We start from the raw sequence: 18265 nt of genomic DNA on the forward strand, positions 1-18265 counted from the left end.
GCCCTCCCTTTCTCCACGTTGTTTGAGGCTGTTCTTTGTAAGTGTCAGTGGGTGATTAAGTTGGAAGGCAGTGAGACCTAAGGAAACATGGTGTGGGCAAAAGAAGGGCAAGCGTTGTAGCAAGCAGATAGCCGCGTGTGTCTGTGCTGCACCTCTCTTCTCCTCCTGTGTTGTGTATTCTGGTGGTTTACTGGGCTTTTAATTTAAAAAAGGATTCAGCTGAAATGCTTGACACGTGTTGAAGGTGCTGGAAAAAAACAGCAGGATTTCTGGCTTTGGGATTATGTTGTTGTTAAGAAGGCTGAAGTGGAAGTTGTCCTCTTTTGCCTCATCTTTCTGGAATCTGGAGACTATATTATTCCTTGTTTTATTTTGAGGGGACCTGCCTGCAGTGTCTGACAGCTCACAGGCTGATTAGAATTTAACTGAGTCATGGCACTATAAATGTTCAGAGATACCGTAAAGCTTTATTTAAAAAAGAGTGCGAATCCAGTCTGGAAGACCTGTGGGGAGGAAGCAGTCACTTGTGGAAAGGGGGTGTTGTATCTCTGAGTGAGTGGTAGAAAATGTTTTTTTTAATACTCTTATGAGATTTACTGTTTCTAGGGCTGACTGAATACATGAAACAGTGACACATTAAGATGCCATATGAGAAAAGCTCTCTGACCTGAGGATATCTTGTTGTTAAAATCAGATTTAATGGCATATGAGTAATTGTTACTATATGGGCAGCAATAGTTAACATCTTGGAGAGCAAAAGTTCTCATCCAGAATGATGTTCAGGCAGGTTTGGGGTTTGTGCTGTCTGAGTCTCTTCCCAAACTTGTGGTTGAGAAGTCTGACTTGTTCTACAGCAGTCTATCAGGATAGAGTTGACGTGGACTCCACAGCGAGACAACAAGTTAGCCATGAGTGAAATGCCTACGTAAGGGTGTACATGTTCTGTTGAGTGGGATGGAAGAGGTACTGAGTAGTGACTGCATGGTTTGGGCAGGGCTGAAATCTGACCTGCTGTGAGACTGGCCTGTGGTTCTGGATTATCTAATGAGCGAGAGCTATCAATGGCTTTCAGATTTTTGTAGGCCATGCATGCACAGAATACAAGATGCTGTCAGATGCCAAACCATTCTGCATGAACTTTTTTTTTTTTTCCCCTGTTAGTCTTGGGGTAGAAAATTACCAGATGAAAACATGCTCTTCCTCTCTGCTCCCTGTACTTCTTTTTCCAAAGTAAAAGATGTGCTAACCAAAATTTATTGTAGTCATAAAAACTATGTTGATAAAGAAGTAAAAGTGAACTAATGTTTTTATATTGTAAACTTAAGTGGGTGATCTAATTGCTGGCTGTATCACCTACAGTGTTTGATAGCTGTGTTTGGGGTAAATCTGTTCCATGAAAGGCATCAAGGAAATGTTTAATGTTTTTTTAGTGATTCAGTGAAAGTTATAGAACTTAAACATGAATTAACTTTATAGTGATTGTATTTGTCTGTAGTTTTCCTTAATGTGTGATTGTTTAAAAGAATTGGCAAAAGCTTGCTTGCTTGAAGCTTGTTTGGTCATTTCAGAGCTAACTTTGTTTTTCTGGCTTTGAACATTGGCAAAAGGTTTCTGTAATACCAGCTTTGTTGTTAGCAGTGAGAGCACTGTCAGCTTTACCAGTGACAGTGCAGGATGTTACTGTATTAAAAGATAAACTGTTTTGTGTTGTGCCAAGCACATGCATAAACTTGCCCAAGGCAAAGCCAGGGAGTTGCATTTCTCCCAGTCAGCTGTCCTGCTCAAGGGCTGTGTTTGACACCTCTTTGTAGGGCTATCAGAGAATACATGGGGTCTGTAATATTTTTTGTTAATTTTAGAATAGCCCTTCAGAGGTTACCTGAACCTAAAACCCAAATGGCTTGTGGTTGGGTTCTTTTTTTCCCTACATGTGAATGTTTTGGGAGTGGAGGGGATTCAGAAGAGAGCCTGGGGAGAGCGTGGGGTTCCCAAATGGGTGCGTGGTGTGGGAGCACAGGCCTCTTTTCCAGTGGGGCTTTGGTGACTCCCCTCCCATGCATGGGGCTTGCAGGCAGGGCAGGTCTTGGCTCATCTCCCATGTGCTGAAGGATAGGCTGGGTGATGAGCAGTAGGCAGGATTAATAGGATGGCTGTCCTGTGGATTAAAAAAGGATGAATACCATTTTGGGACAAGAAGTGCAGATTTTGAAGTATAAACCATTACCCCTGAGGAGGAGTTTAATGACAGGCAAGCAGAAAGGTACATAGGTAGGGAGTGAAACCTGAACAGGAGGAAAAGGTGTGAAAGAATATGTACAAATGTACAAAAAAGATAAAAAGTGTAAACTTGACATTTTGTCTAAACAGCTTTAACCTAAAAACAAGAAGGTTAATGGTAACAGCATTTGTGGTTTGCTCTGTCTTCCTGCCAACAGGCCAAAATGATAAGGACAGTAACTGAGCAGTGCTGGCCTGCCTGGGGCAAAGAGTTGTGAGGAAAGTGTTTAAAAGGCTTGTGGCATCACTTTTGGATATTACAGGGTTAGGATTTCGCTGGTTGCATTTTGAAAATGCTGAGTTAGAAAACAGCATACAGTGGTTGGCAGGCAGTGGTTGGGTGGACATCTGTGACCACATGCAAACTTTCCTGCGTTTCCCAATGGGAAGCTCTGCCTTGGGAAAAGTGGGCAGAGGGATCCTTTTGGTAAAGATGAATGCCTGCTCTTTAGTGTTTCTGGATTATTTATTTCAAATACTTGGAAGTGCTAACGGATCTATTTAGCACTTGAAAGAATTAATTTGGTAATTTATTTGGCTGTCTGTTGCAGGTCACTTGGCTTGATGGTTGAAGAAGGAGAATGGGAACTAAAACTCACGTAAATAAATATTCATGTGTAGAAAGGGGAAGAAGCAGTTGCTAGACATCTTAGCTCGGGTCAAACCCTTTTGGCATAGTCTTCTCATACTTAAATTGTTATTGGAGCTCATTGCACCTGTTTAATTGCCTATCGTGAGTGAAACTGTTTTCATACCACTGAAATGCCATTGTCTTCGGTAGAGGAAAACCAATTTTGCTTATAGACAAAATCAGATTAAAAAAAGAAGCTACAGATCTTCTGTTAGTGTCTGGTTTCTAAGATGCTGAGTTTAGCATAGAAAAGAAACTTGGTATTGGGAAAGACTTCTGAGGGGTTGATCTTCCTCCTCTAAGAACGGAAGTTGTGAGGGAGTCCTCGTGAGAGATCAGGTGCTAGATGCAAAATGCATTTCAGTCTTTGATGAAACTATAATTTGAAAACAAATAAGGGAGAATTTAATGTGTCCCAAAAAGCACTTAATGAAGTTCTGTGCTGAAATGTGTCCAAGCAGTATGTCTTGCTCACATGTGAACAGTATTTTTGTTCTCGTTTGTCCTGAGTTGATAATGTTGCTCTGATACTGAATTTTTTTGCAGTGAACTTTAAGATTCATGGCTGCATGCTTTCTGCTTCTTCCCTGTGCCCCATCTCACTGTGAAAATGGAGAGGGAAAGGGAACTGAAAAGGTCTTTTCAGTGATGTAGAAAGCAGGGCTTGCCTCAGAGGTAGAAAGAAATGATCATTCTTGCCGGAGGAGGATTGTCTTGTAGGCATCATTCATGTCATCACCTGTCCTGCTTTTGGCAGTTCATAAGACAAAACAAATCAACATTCAAAAAACTATAAGGTATGCAAAGCAACTAATCCATATGTGAAGTTTTTGGAAATAAAGTATTATTCTAGAAAAGCCTTTTTTTTTTTTCTTTTTTAAAATGTTATTGAAGAATATGAAATTTCTCCAGAAATAACAAATTCTTTTGTTCTCTTTTCTCTGGATTTCCATAAACTTTTTAATTACTTGGAACAATAGAGAAAAGACTGTTTAGTGCTGACCTAAAGCAAAACCCGTCTGTACATTGAACCTTGATGGCAATACTGTGTGGGATGGGTTTTTTGTGTTTTATTTTACATTTTTACCTACTAGGTAGAAATCTTGGAAGGAGGAATGCTTACATTCACTCCCTTGTCAGTGGTGAAAAACATTTTGTCTACATCTATTGTATAGAACAGTAATACTGGAATTAACTATTTTTTCTCAGATTAGGGTGACTTGAGAAGATGAGGATGTTTTATTAGAAGTGCTACTCTTTTCTGCTCTGCAGGACCTCTTGTCCTGTTTTTCCTTTGGCCACAAAAGATTCCATGTCCAACTTATTTCCCCATTCAGCAAAATGGAGCTGACAAGGCTTTGAACTGTGTTTATTACCTATGTTTATTATCACTGTACCCGACATTTCTCTGTTTATTTTGACTGCAATGGTAGATGTTTCTTTTTTCCCCTAATTGAATACAAATATTGAGGCTTGCCTACTGTTCTGTAGTGCAAATTGTCTTTTGATTTTATGATGTGTATAGGAGAAGGATTTGCAACAGTATCTGCATGTAGTATTTCAGGATATTTACTTATTTTTCAGCTTAATTGGCTCCGTTGTTAGGTATCTTTTGTTGGATCTTGATGCTGGCAGTAGTCCAGCATGCTGCTGTTATTTCATGTACCTGAAGGCTTTGAATAGTTGGTTTTTTTTTTTCTGATGATGACCCATCTATCAACACCTGTATCTCTTCTCCCAGGTAGCAGGCACATTGCAGTGGTCAGAGTTAGATGTTTGCTCTAAGCTGACTTGAGCCCAAGTGGTTTTTGTGGAGGGGGAAGTGCTGAGATGTGCCCCCAGCACACAGAGTTCCCACTCTGCCCCCTCCATCCTATGCACCTGTACCCACCTGTGGGTGCTAGAGAAATTCTGTGTTTAAAAAGCTTTTGCATGCATTTTTTTTTTATGGGATCAGAAGTGTTGAAATAAGGAGAGGAAGTCTACCTCTGCCAAGCGAGAGGAGTGGGGGAAAGTTCACCTAAACAGTGGAGAAGGTCTATTGTATTTTATTGTTTTTTAAATACATTTTATTGCAGTTAAATTTGACTCTTTATGCATAATAAGCTTGCTACTTGGGTGGTAACTTCATGACAGAAGATGTAACGTAACCTTTAATAGTGATGCTTGTTATAACAACAGTAGTGAAATAGTAGAAATAAGAATGATCTGGACAATCTGAATTTTTGCAACATTTAGTGAAATTTCACTTAGGAATAATAGAGAAGTGGTGAGAATTTTTAAGGTGGTGCTTGTAATGGATAAGATGTTCTAATGATAATGTCATATACTATTTAATTCTTATGTCTCAAAAACAAATATAATTTCTACTGGTTTTGTTTTTTCTAACTAATTCTGTGGCATTTAGCATTACACTCACCTGTTTTACTGTACTTTTGTCTTTTCCTTATGTATGTGTGAATTAATAGTCCTTTTAAAAAACTATTTTGATGTTCATAGGTGGAAGTTTGAAGTGTTAAACACTAATCACTACATAGGAAGGAGGGCTTTCATGTCACAGCTGTTTTTTGAATGAAAGGAAGAGAAAGAGGACTGGGGCTTTCAGAGTTGAATGTGATTTTGTTCTTGCAGAAATACTGTTCACTTAGTCAATACAAGTCTAGACAATGTGAGTGGTTTCTGCTGGTTTCACTGATGGTTCTGTTTGGAAGATTTTGATTTCTGAAGTCCAGACCTACATGTTTTTCCGAAATAAAATTGTTATTTGCAGTTCTTACGAACCAAAATAAAGCATAGCTTTCTGTTACACCAACAGTAAGAAAGTAGATTGAAGCAGTATGAGGTAGGCAAACTTGCTGTGCAGACTTTCATAGGGCCATTTCTGCTGTTCTTTCCAGATCGAGCATGAAATTGTTGAGGAAGAAAATTAATGCATCCTTGGACTCCTGAAGGAAGAGCTTTCCGGATGGGACCACATTCAAGGTAAATAATTTGTTTGGGTTATTTACCTTGTCTCTTTGTTTTGGGGTTTCTTCTTTGTCTTGCCAAAGCTGTCAGACATGTGCCATGTATAAGCTGTTTAGGATTATAATATGTTTTGAAGTGATAAATTTTCAAGTTAATCCTTGTCTTTTACTCTAAGACTTCTTTTTTTTTTTCTCTTTTTTTTGTGTGTGCGCTGATTAAAGAGAAATAAATATTTTTGTAATGTTTCAACTTTTTGTATGCAATTCACTGGTAAGTCCTGAAGATTTAGCCTACTTATTTGGGAGGTAGCAGCTAAATAGCGAAGAACTTGATTTATATGTAATTTCAGAGTGAAAGAGAAGATTAAGAAAAATTTACTGTTACCCTCTCTTGTTTTAAATAAAACAGATCCAAATTGAGCTTCTGTGGCAAGGGACCATCCCAGTAAAATCACTATTAGATATTACATTACAGTGGCTTGCTGACATGTAGCATCACTGTCATTTTGTTCAGATCTGCTCCCTTGGTTCCCATTTCCTAAATCCTATTTTTCTTTGATACCAGAGAAGAATTCCCTGAGTGTTGTCCAGTGATTGCTTATGTATATGCACTTTGGTTTGTGAGTAATTTTATTCACTTGAGTAGCCCCACTGTCCTCGGTGGGCCTACATGCGTGCCTAAGAACTTCAGAATGCTGATGAGCATAAAGAATACAATTTGGGCATGTAATGGTTGACAAGCAGTTGTTGTTTTGTTTCTGGTCTCTCTTAGGACTCATTTGCATTGCCTCCAGTGGCAACTTTTTGAGTGTTTGAAGGGAAGATCTAGAAGCTGGAGGCAGTCATACCAAATCCCAACCTGCAGAACTTCTTGCATATCTGTTGTAATGACACAGATTGCAGATGCAAGGATGTATTTTTCTCTTTTTTTTAATAAATCCATGTGTTGCTTGACTTTATTTGAATACAGCATTGGTCTGTGTAGAGCAGTTTGAGCATCTCCAACAAAATAGAATAGAGCAAAGTGAAATCCGTATAAAATATATGTGCTTTTTAAATCTATGGTTTGGATTTATCCAGAATCAGTGTTTTGGAAATAAAGGAAAATTAAGATGATATCCATTTTTTTCCCCATGACATTTCCCATTTGACTTTTCAGGAAAAGAAGTCTAGCATTTCTGTAGTGCATCTTAGTTGTCTGAGCAATTGTATTTACAGAAAAGTTAATTGTGTTACTTGCTGGTCTCAGAATCACTGAGATAGGCACTTTGGAATTAAAACATAATTAATTAATTAGCTGCTTAAAACTTGAGATTGTTTTGATCAACAGCAGATGGTCTCTTATACAGCTTAAAGAGAACTTAGTAGACAGTGGCTTTTGTGGCAACAAGCTTTTAGAAATCTTTCAGTTCTTCAAAAAGAGTTGAAGTAATTAAAAACTTTGTTTCAAGATTGTTGCCTCTGTTTAAAAGCAGTTCTGTTTAGTCAGAGTTGCAGAAGCTTAAGCTGTAAACAAGGATGTTGCACCAAGTATTCAACTTAGTAACTAAGGTGGTTAAGCTAAAGATTTGAGAAAACATGTTTGTCAGTGTATAGGTGGCTGGTAATCCTGACACGGTTTGCATTCCATCTTCTGTTTCTAACCAACATTAGAAACGTTTTTTTGGAGTGGGGAGTAGGTTTGTTTATTGGTTCTAAGCACTAATCGTAGAATACCTGTGTTGGTATACCAAGTTTGCATTGCACACATAAATAGTTTTAATGTGGAATGCAGTAGTGTCTTGACGAGGGGTTTGTTTTTGTCACTGGAATTAGACTGCTTGTTTTAAGTCTAGAGCTCTAGTCTCTATTAGGCTGGTCTTTCTGCAAAAGAGTACTGCTTTAGAAACATAACTGCTGGACTTGATACTGTGTAAACCTTCGTGAAGTGGGAGAGAGGGATGGAATGCAGTCATGCTTAAGGTGAGCTTGTATCAAAGGAAAAGTGTGTGTCAGTGAGCTAAAGTTTATAAATTATGTCCTTATTTAAGTCTATGCAAGTCTCAGGAACTTCAAAAGATGCAAATCATGAGAAGCTACAGATGACAATTAAAAACTAATATTAAGTGTAACTATCTTGTGAAAAGAATAAGATGGTGACTCAGTGTGAGCAAGGTTAGCAGAGGCAGCCTTTAATTGAGGAGAAATTGGTCACTGTAAACCAATTATGTCTTATTTTTAATGATAGGTTTTGGAGAACAGCAAATGAGTGTAATATGATCTTGGCTGATAGCATGTGCTTTTCTTGGTGGATAAAAACCTGAAAGCCTGAGGATATGAAGCTGCAAACAGAAGTTTCACTTTTTTTTTTTTTTTTCCCTCACCCTCCTCTCTCCTCTGAAGAGGAAAAAGTAGGCTGTGCAAGTGGAAGCAACTCCACTTTTTTTTTTGTTAAACTGATTAGTGTTTGGACATATTTTATCACTGGGGACTAACATAGTTCTTCCATTTTGTCTGCCTAGGAAATTTGGTAGAGGAGTTGGTAACTTGCAGGGTAGAGAAGCGTCCCTCATTTTTTCTGTAGCTTGGCATTTAATATTTTACAGCAAACTTTTAAGTTTAACATATTTGAACTTGTACTAGATAGGGTTAATAGGCTAGAACAAAAGGTCAAAGCATAAGGCATTAGGCTTAATTAAGGGAGAGCAAGAGTGGCGGGAGTATGTGACAGTTAAATGGGTTTCCCACAGACTAATGTCTGTTACAGTGCAACCATGCCTCAACTTAAGTGGGTTATTTTGTGCAAAGGGCAGCAGTGATTAGCAGTTTGACATGCCAGACGTTTCTGGCCAATCCCATCTGTTTTAGAGGTTAAAAAGCATACCTTTATGAGCTGATAGATTGATTTGTGTGCCCGTCTGGTAAAGATTAGAAGTCCAAGGCCGATGCTGTAAATGCCAGTTATAGAATATTGTACTTTCTTAGTTGCTCTTTGTTTAAACTGTCAACTGTGGTGTAATGGGGCTAACAGCTATAAAAGTGGCTGTTCAGCGCAGGGAACGCGGCGGGGCTGCTGCGGCAAGTGTTTTGAACCAGAAAGGTCTGGGAGGAACGTTTCCTCCTCCGTCGGGTTTGTTTTGAATGTGAGCCCGTAGGCTTTGGGCGTTTTGCAGTGCTTTGCTTGGAAGGGGAATGCGGCTTTAGTGCACTCCTGCGTAAGGCTCACGCCTCTTCTTTATGGCTGTCGCTCTTCTGCACTTGTCCAGACGTTACCTGTCTCAGCACGAGCAGTTTTCCACTTCCAAGCACAGCTGGCTAGAGGAGAATTTTGGTACTTGAAAGGTTTCAGTGTTTGTCTGAACTCATTATGCTGCCTGTATCCTTCCTGCTCTGTTGTTGAACTGGGACAATACATGCGTATTCTTATTGTTTTTTCTTTGGAGCTCTTATTTTCAGGATAGTCTTTCTGATTGTGTCATGAGGTTGCCTTAGAAGCCTAAAATAAAATAGGTAGCACAGTAAGCCTTGACTGTGTTTCTCGTCATCTTTATGACTTTGTAAAGTCAAAGTTACATTACTATTAATATAAGACTATTAATAAATCGTTGATGCAATAAAACTGTTTTTGATAATGTTCAAGGTTCATACATAGTTGAAGGTGATTATCCTATTTTAAAATCAAGTAGAGGTCAGACTGTATTGTAAGATAACTGACTGTGGCCCAAATGATATGCGATAGCTTCAAGCCCAATGACAGTCTTCCCCACTTTAAATAAATACATGATTTAAAAATAAATTGTTAACTAAACATGTATTTTGTGGTAACATGCTGATTAACTTCCGTTGTGTTTTGTGAAAAGCAGTGAGATATATGCATTCACTTAAAAGTAGTGCTCAAAGCTCTCATTTTTAAGACGTTGTTTAAGTTTTCCCTATTCCCTTTCTCTTTCATTGAAGCAGTGACACTTGTAGCTAAATATAACTGAGACATATTAGAGTCAAATTAGCATTTAGCACCTTGCATTTAACATTCCAACATTAACTTTTAGAATTAGTCACCTGTTTAAAGTTTCTTGGTTTTTCTCTTTGCAAACATGATTATCTTTCCCTTGCTCCATTTAAAAGTGGGAGATGGTAATGACTTGCTATTCATACTGCAAAGACTGCTCCATGTACCTGAGCTATACTTTTGCTGTAGCAGTTGTGACCTATTCCTGGAGATTTCCTAATTTGTCAGTAACTTGTCTTCACCTTATCTAGCTTTGTTAGAGCCACTCTAGTTTTTCTTTTTTCTTGTGAAAGTCTTTTACTTATGTTTGAAATGCCTAGAAATATTTTCAGTGTCCTTTAAGATGAGCAAGGCAACATCATTATCTTGCAGTTTATTTAGTAACTTGGAGCTGAAATGGGCATATGCAGCATCATGTTCTCTATGGAATAATATCTATTTAAATGATTTGGATCTAATACATATTTACATGAAAAAACGTCTTGCCCTTCTCTGTGGGGAGAGAAGGTGAACAAGCATAAATTTTATAATACTCATTGCTTCTTTTGCACTAAATCATACTTAAATTGCAGAAGGTTGTTGGCTTGAGAGTTGTGTAAGAAGTGCTTGGCTAGTAAAGTAAGGTGCAGGGAGATTAATTTAATACAAAGAAAATATTGTCAGCTGCATTGCATTGATATGGACTGCCTAAATCCAAAAGCTGTACTTCAGATTTTTCTATATATTTGTAATAATTTCATTGTTACATTATGCAAAATGTAATCCTGAAATGATCCATTAGTGCAGCATACATGTGTGCTCTATTTTGGCTAATTTAATTGCTATTGATCATACCTGAGCCATTATCTAATGTCTTGGGAATGGGATGGACTCTGTGTCTGCTTTTCTACTGTTCCAGGGTAGAACATGCTTCATCAAGTTTCTTGCAACTGTTAAAAGTTTATAATAGCTGTTTGAGCATTATTAGCATTTCCCACTCTTAAGTCTGGCACGGATCAAATAATAAAGGTTTTCATGTAGCGCACTGAAAGTTGTAGTTAGGGCTTAACACAAGGCGTTTTCTCCCCTTATATTAGGGATTTAATTCTAGTCTTGTTGATGAGAACCTAAGTCTAGGCGGCAGTTTTTTGGGGCTGGGACTTCTCTGTGAGTCTGCACAGTTCATGAAGTACAGTGATGTGGAATCAGTATGGTGGCTTCTCTGTTGTTCCACTTGCCTCATAGGATAAATCTCAACAAAACTAGTTAGTTTAGTATTGCAGAGTATTATGGCACTATACCAAATGTTCAGTAGTTTTCAATGATGTGGATGCATTTTTCAAAATTATATTTGTTGTGTTTTTCAGTTAGAATATTATAAAACATTTGCGTAAGATTCATGCAGCTTAATTGGCCATTAGGTATTAAAAACAATTCTGAAGTGTCCATTGTTTTCAACTTTGAGTAGTCTTCAAAGAAAAAAAAAAGAGCACTCTCAGTCTTTGGTGTATCAGAGGATTTGCTTTTTTCATGTAATTGATGAAAAGGCAAGTACTTGGTTGGTATCCCTGACTCTTTGCAAACTGGGTTAGAAAGGATGCTGCACCATGCCTGTGTGAACTGGCCGACTATGGATTTCTCCTTACTTTAGATTTCCATACTCTTTGACCTTGTAGTTGTCGACTTTGGTCTGGAACAATTTCAAAGTCATGTAAATGAATGTAATTAAGGTATTGCTTATCATCTTGGAGAGTTCACAATGATGCTTATTGGCTAGAAAGGTTTGTTTACTTAATATGGAAGGTTAATATAAGGTTAAATTTCACTGTGCAAAATGGCTTCATAATGTTTTTATTTAGCAGCTGAAGAAAATAGTGTTTGAAAAGGCAAATAATAGTTTTATTTGACCTCCATGTGTTTCCTGTAGCTTGCATTATTGAGAAAATTTATCTTCATTGCATAGTCTTATTACAGTTTTTCTTTCTCCTCCTTTTACAAAGGGAACCTCTCAGAACTATTTGTAGGTCTTTGTATATTAAAGGAGCCACATTAAGGAAGGAAGTGCAAAAATATTTGACAATAATTGCTATAAGTAGTCCATCCACTTCTACTCTGTCTTTTGTTCCTGCTCCCTATTTTTGCACGAATTAGATTCACACTTTGTTCTTTGGTGCTGCTTTTGTCTTTATTCCCATTGCTGCCAAAATACAGTGAAAAAGCAGCAGGGAAGAACATCAAGATACTGGTTTCTGCCTTCGTTTCTCAGGCAGCAGAAAGAACAGGGCCTAGGCCTCTATTTTCTTGTCAGTAGCCTTCAACTTTGTTTGACTATAGTTTTTTTGCTTATCGTTTATGGAAAAAAATTGCTTGCCTGAGTGTGGGTGGGTTTTTTTCTCCACTCAGGAGTTTTTGTAGTTGGCAAAAAGGTGAGTATATGAGAAGCGTCCTGTTAAACAGAACAAAAAGACTGAAAAACAACTTTTCCCCACACCTTTTTCATCTTCTGTTTGTGACAATTTTTGTAGGAGTGTAGCTCCCAGTTGGGGAAGCAGACACCTCTGATGGAGTGGGGTGTCCAAGCAAGGGTGTTCTGCCAATCCTGTACTGGACTGAGTTTGGTGGGAAGGACTAACCTATGAAACTTGAACACAACTCTTTCTTCAGAGCTCTTCTGGAACCATTTGGGCAACAAGGGCTACTGGCTGTGTTGGCCTTATTTTGCGGAGTAGTTGCTTTTGTAATTTCTTTCTCATCTAACCAAGAGTAGTGTGTGGGCTCCTTGCTGTTGAGGTAGCTAACTTTCTTCTGCTTACTCAATTTTTCTGTGCTAAAGTAACTGTGCAACGATGAAAATATGCTTTAAACACTTATTAATTCAGTGAATGGTCTCATTTGACTGTTTCTCACTTTTGGAGATACCCTGGAACTCAAGAGCACATTTCCCCTCCCATGTTTACAAGAGCTGAAGGTTTTAGCTTCTATCCTGTGCTTCCTAATTGTGCAGATAGGACAATAGCTTGATTTTTCTTGAATTTATAATAACAACCATAACTTAAAGTGATTTCAAGGTGCTTTCAGAAGATAGATAACTTAGAACTGATTAGGTGATATTTCACTTAAGTTATGGGTAGATCAAATGTAATGCTTTTGTGGAGTCCTCTCCTTGGTTGCATGTTATTCCTGTAAACTCTTTTGCCAAAAGACCGCTTTTCTTAAAAGAAATCTCTTGGGGAAAAAAGTGTGTAGCTTCTTCTCTCTGCAGAAATTCAAGGTATGAAAGAACTACAACTCTGCAAAAGTTTCGCCTGGGCAAACTATTGGGAACTTAAATAAAACTCCCAGTAAAGCTTGAGGCTTCAGGACCAGGGGAGCTAGAGCACCACAGATTTCACCTTTGAAATTGGAAGGAATGGTGCTGTTGACTTCATTAAGGCCAAAATTCCACCTGAATTCCAAGATCACGTGTTAAAAGTCCTAGAAATCCTTGAATAATGGATCTCTAGGGGTGTGTGGTTATGAGGTAGAAAGGCAAAACCAGTTGAAAAATCCCATTAATCTGCTACTTTGGGTCCTATTTATGGAAAATGAGGGAAGAATCTATGCACTTTTGCCATTCACTCTTGCTTTGCTAACAAAGAGCAAACCTGCTCCAAACTGCACAACAGTGGCCACGTAAGAGTGCAAAATTTCTTGAAAAGTTTCCCCTTGCCTCTGGAAGTCAAGATGATTTCTCAAGAATCGGTCCTCGTCCTCTCAACTTATTGGTATTTTAAGTCTCTGCTACCTTAACTTTTATCCTGCTACAGAATAGATGCAAAAGGAACATTTAATAAACTGTGCTGATAGCATTTTGTAACCTCTTTGCACTCCCTCACATAGGGTTTAACTGTCGAGATGGAAAGATAACAAGGTTGTGTAGAATCACATTTACTGTTTACTGAACTCTGGCTCTTGGATTACAATAGCAAACATGAAAGTTTGATCATGTTTTTTGAATATAGCTCTTGAACACAGCTGTCTTAAGTGCTTGCTCACAAACTTTTTTTTTTTTAAGCTAGTTTGTCATATGCCCAAGGCTGTCTCAGCACGCATATGACCAAACTGGTTTTTGATCTAAAATGCATAAAAGGTCACTTTGCCAAACTTTATCTTCTGGACCTCAAGTATTACCATTAGTCATTTTCTGCTGTGAATTTCCTTAATGGAAGAAGGGTCTGTTCAGTGTGCCCTTCAGGCTTTCCAGGCAATTTCACTTCTGCCTTGCCCTTTTCTGGTTTTGTTTTCTGAGTATTCTAATGTGTGACGGGGAGATGAGCAGTATTTGAACACTATTTTTGGGGTAATTCTGAGTATTTCTGGTTACAATGCTGTATGGTTCCCCTAGCTCTGATGTCTTGCCTAGGTAAATATCAGCTTTATTCTGTCTCTGCAAAACTTGAACTTGAGCATTAAAGCAGGTCTTAAAATATCCTCTTTGTGCTGATGATCACGCTATTTCTGTGTCTCCTACCTTATGACTTTGTTGTTATTTTTTGAGAAAAATGGCTCATGCTTCACAAGGTACCAGGAGCACAAAAACAATCAAATTTCCTCTGTTGTGGCCTTTTGGGGATATTGTAGGCCATTGCTGTTCTGCTTCCTAAGTAGATTTAGAGCCTCAGATATCAGTTACTCTTTTGGATAATGGATTGTATGAATTTAACATATAAGCATGCTCGTCTCCTTTCCCTGTCCTCTGTAAAGGTCACTGTACAGGAGGGAAAGTTGAGTCATGGGCTATAAACACTTGTAAGTCTGCTATCTGATCTAATTTTTGTTAGCTTATTGCTTGGTGCTGTGGCAGGTGGACTTCGTCAGGTTTATCCATGGCAGTGCTGCTGACCGTGGCGACCTGTTCCATCCCTCTGCAGGAGGTCCCTTCCCTGTAGGGGAATGGCATAAGTCAGAGTGTGTTGTCACCTCACCTGCTGCCCTTCCTTCCTGAGCAAAGAGAGTTACTTGGAGATGCAGTTGCTTTATGTGTATTATTTTTAATTTTTAATTTATTTTTTTTTTAAATTAAAAATCTTGCCTGTGTCATGTGGAGATCATCTGCAGGGTTCAGAGAACTCTGACAAGATGTCCTGGATTGTAGAAATAGCAGTGGTTGTTTAAATAATTCAGGAAGACAAGATATTGAAATATTTCTGAATGTTGCAGTATCAAACCTGTAGATTGGAGAAAGACCATGGGAAGGGCACGTGACAACAGGTATAGTAGGGTGGTGATACTAGGAACATCAAGTACTCTTAAGACTAGGAGGGAAATAATGGATGGGAACCATTTTTACAGTTTTGAACACCTGTCTTGTTCCCTGGGGGTGAAGCACATACCCTGGTTGGCTTTTGGGATGTTGTTGGTTTTGGGGCTCTTTTTTTTTTTTTGGTTGGTTGGTTTTTAATCCTGATTTATATTCTCTAATTAAGCCCTCTATCAAATGACCTCATACATTCTTATTTGGAAGAATTAAGGAAGAGGGCCGTCTTATGATGTAATTGAACTTGTAGTGATGAGATTTACTTGTAGAAATTTGGGGGGGGAAATACTGATAGAAGTTCAGGGGGAGGGAGGGAGAATTGTATTTATTTTGTATGCTTTCAAATCTTTTTGATGGGTGGGAGCCTTTACTTTTTCTGGATAGAACTGGTCTGACTTGGATAGGTTAAATGTGGAATTTCTTAATGTGTCCCTTCCAAGTACCATTTCTGCAAAAACTGTGTTTGGAGGCTTCTCGTCATTTGAAAAGTACAAATAATGCAATACTCTTCAGTTGTAATAAATAAAAATAAGATGGAGAAACAAAGACATGATTACCTTTCATCCTGCATAAACAGCTTTACTAATTAAGATAAGGGCAAATATCCTTATTATTCTCGTTTTTTATTTAATCACTAGACTATATTAAAACTGTGCAAATACAAACATAAGTCATAAACTCACTTTCCTGAATTCTGACTACCCCTGTGTGCACTGGTGCTGGTGTGTTCCAGCAGTGTGTTCCTGTATTTGTTATTTACAAGTAAGTCGCTTAAGATATGTAGAGATAACTGATAATTACTAAAATGAAATCACAGAAGAGAAGAAAAAAGTGTAATATCTTCAATATGCCTTTATTAGCTCTCCTTGGTTACCTTGTGTGTGCTGTTCAGTCTTTGCAGATTGCTCCTGTGTAATCTGTAGAAAACATTTTCTTCTGGAAATGTGTAAGTGGTTTGTTGGAGGAGTTCAGTGACCATTATACAGCCGAGAGATTTGTCTCCTCTTGGATTTGACCTGTGCTGAATATTTTGATACCGTGTGGTCTGTAGGCACAGCTTCCTCTCAGTTTAGAAGTGTTGTTTACCACACCTTGGGACTACACATGTAAACAACAGAACTCTGAACTTAGGTCAGCTTGAATTTTGGTCCCCAGAAATTGCTCATTGATTATCTTACATAAAGTAAATTCTTCTCCCCACACCACCTTTTAATCACCATTACGTCATTTTTCCCAGCTGTTTGTAAGTGGAATAGGAAGAACTGGCTTAGTCTGAAGCAACTTACTTCTTAATAGTTTACACTGACATCAGTGGTTGTCTGAAGTCTCTGAAGTTTGTTTCCTTTCAAAATGATGTGTGATGTATACAAGCTTTCAGGTACGAGACCCTTCTAAATAAAAGTATATAAACAGACTTTGGTTAATATTGGCACATTTGTGAAGTGGCATAGGTAAAGCTGTAGAAGTTCTGTTATATCTAGTAAAGAGAAAACTGCCAGAAGGTTTAGTTATGTACTTATACTGTAAAGTCTGTTGTGGGTTTATTCTGTTAGAGATACTGTCACGCCTAAGAGGATGAAGGCAGGTATGCTGTTATACTTTTTTTTTTTTTGTGAAAGTTGGGGAACAGTGCTGTTTTTTCCTTCTTTTTAAGCCTTGCAGCATTTAATGAGGTGGCTTACTGTCATCTACTGGGACAGAAAGTACATATAATAGCATGCATGCTGTAGGAAGTTATGGCTCTTGCCCTGTAAGTGCTCTGCCCTGTTCCTGTATATAAGGGTGACTCTCTCCCTGTGTTGTTTTTATTGCTTTTAGTGGAAAAGGGTGGGATGCAAACCTGTGGCAGACTGACTTCTGTGGCCTTGCTGCCTCCAGTAATGGAACAGACAGGCTCAACAGGGATATCTGGGCAGAGAGAGTAAAAAGTATCCAAACTTGAGTTTAAAAATTAATCTAGGAAGGACATTCTAAAAATAGATCAGAGCGTGTGAACATATACGTGTGAAAAAGAGAACATAAAATATTTTGGTCCTAAAAGAGGCTTTTTAAAGGGATAGCACTGTGCATCTCTCTCAACATGCCAAATTGCATGTTTCTGATGCTTAAAAATATTCATTCTGGTTCTGAGGGAAACCTGTCCTGGTTTGCTTTCAGTGTTTCCTGTGCTTCTTGTAAGCTTTGACACTGTGAGAGAACATCAGATTAAAGTGGAACATGCCTAAATTTAGGGGAAATAGCCCTACTGCCTGTATAAAGTGAGCTCTTTTTTAGAGGTAAAGGTTGAGTTTGTGACCAATTAACGCTGATTTTAATATGCTAACTAACACTTATTTTAGTTGTTCCTTTTAACAGCTAAATTGCAGCAAATATACCTTTTCCAAGGAGGACAGTCTGTCCCTTCACTGTACCATGCACTGATTCCAGGGGGGCTCAGTGTGAAAACCGATGAAACTGTACAGTCTCTTGTGGGTTGATTGTTTGTTTGGTTATTGTTCTTTCCTTTTCCTGGAAGGAGTAGATTATATCCAGGGAACAAGTGATTCTACCCCCCAAGTCTGGCTGTGGTTTTCATATGCTAATGATTGTTCTGTGATAAAGGAGCTCAGAAGTGGCAGCTGAAAATAGCACTCCACTGTGTTTTGGAGCGTAAAACCACATACACACACTAAAACGGGGTAAGAATGGGACTGTTAACATTTTACAGGTGTGGAACTAAAGTGTGTGGAGTCTTAAGTAAGACAGAGCATCCAAAAAGGAAGTCTGTGGCAAGAGAGCCATCCCAGGGTCCCACAGGCTTGTGCCAGCATTCCTTGAGTCTAGCACTGATAAAACACTTGGCTGTAGTTGCATGGAGGCATTATTTAACAAAAGAATACTAGAAAAGATGGTTACATAGAACTAGCAAGAATGGTACTATCATCTTGGCAGTGCATTGCATGAGTTTAATATGTGGAGCAGGCAGGGAGAAAACTAAGACTAGGTAAGACAACAGGTAACCCTCTTACCTTAGTCTTTATTCAGAAACAAATGGAGTAAATAATCTTATTTTTGGGTTTTATGTTTTTCTCTCTTCTTGCTAGACTTGGAGATTAGAAGGCAACAAGAACCTGACCTGTGCTTTAGTC

General features: G+C 38.4%; 1 protein-coding gene across 3 annotated transcripts in view; it reads left to right on the forward strand.

The window, feature by feature from the left end:
• Positions 1 to 18265, forward strand: part of NRIP1 (nuclear receptor interacting protein 1) — a 75611-nt gene that overhangs the window by 1280 nt on the left and 56066 nt on the right. For all 3 annotated transcript variants that reach the window (XM_027648662.1, XM_027648663.1, XM_027648664.1), the window contains exon 2: positions 5806 to 5890. The gene's annotated coding sequence lies outside the window, so the exon portion shown is untranslated. The remainder of the gene's footprint in view (positions 1 to 5805; positions 5891 to 18265) is intronic.

The sequence above is a fragment of the Corapipo altera genome, unplaced genomic scaffold (genome assembly GCF_003945725.1).
Source record: "Corapipo altera isolate COAL_440 unplaced genomic scaffold, ASM394572v1 58, whole genome shotgun sequence".
NCBI classification, from domain to species: Eukaryota; Metazoa; Chordata; class Aves; order Passeriformes; family Pipridae; genus Corapipo; species Corapipo altera.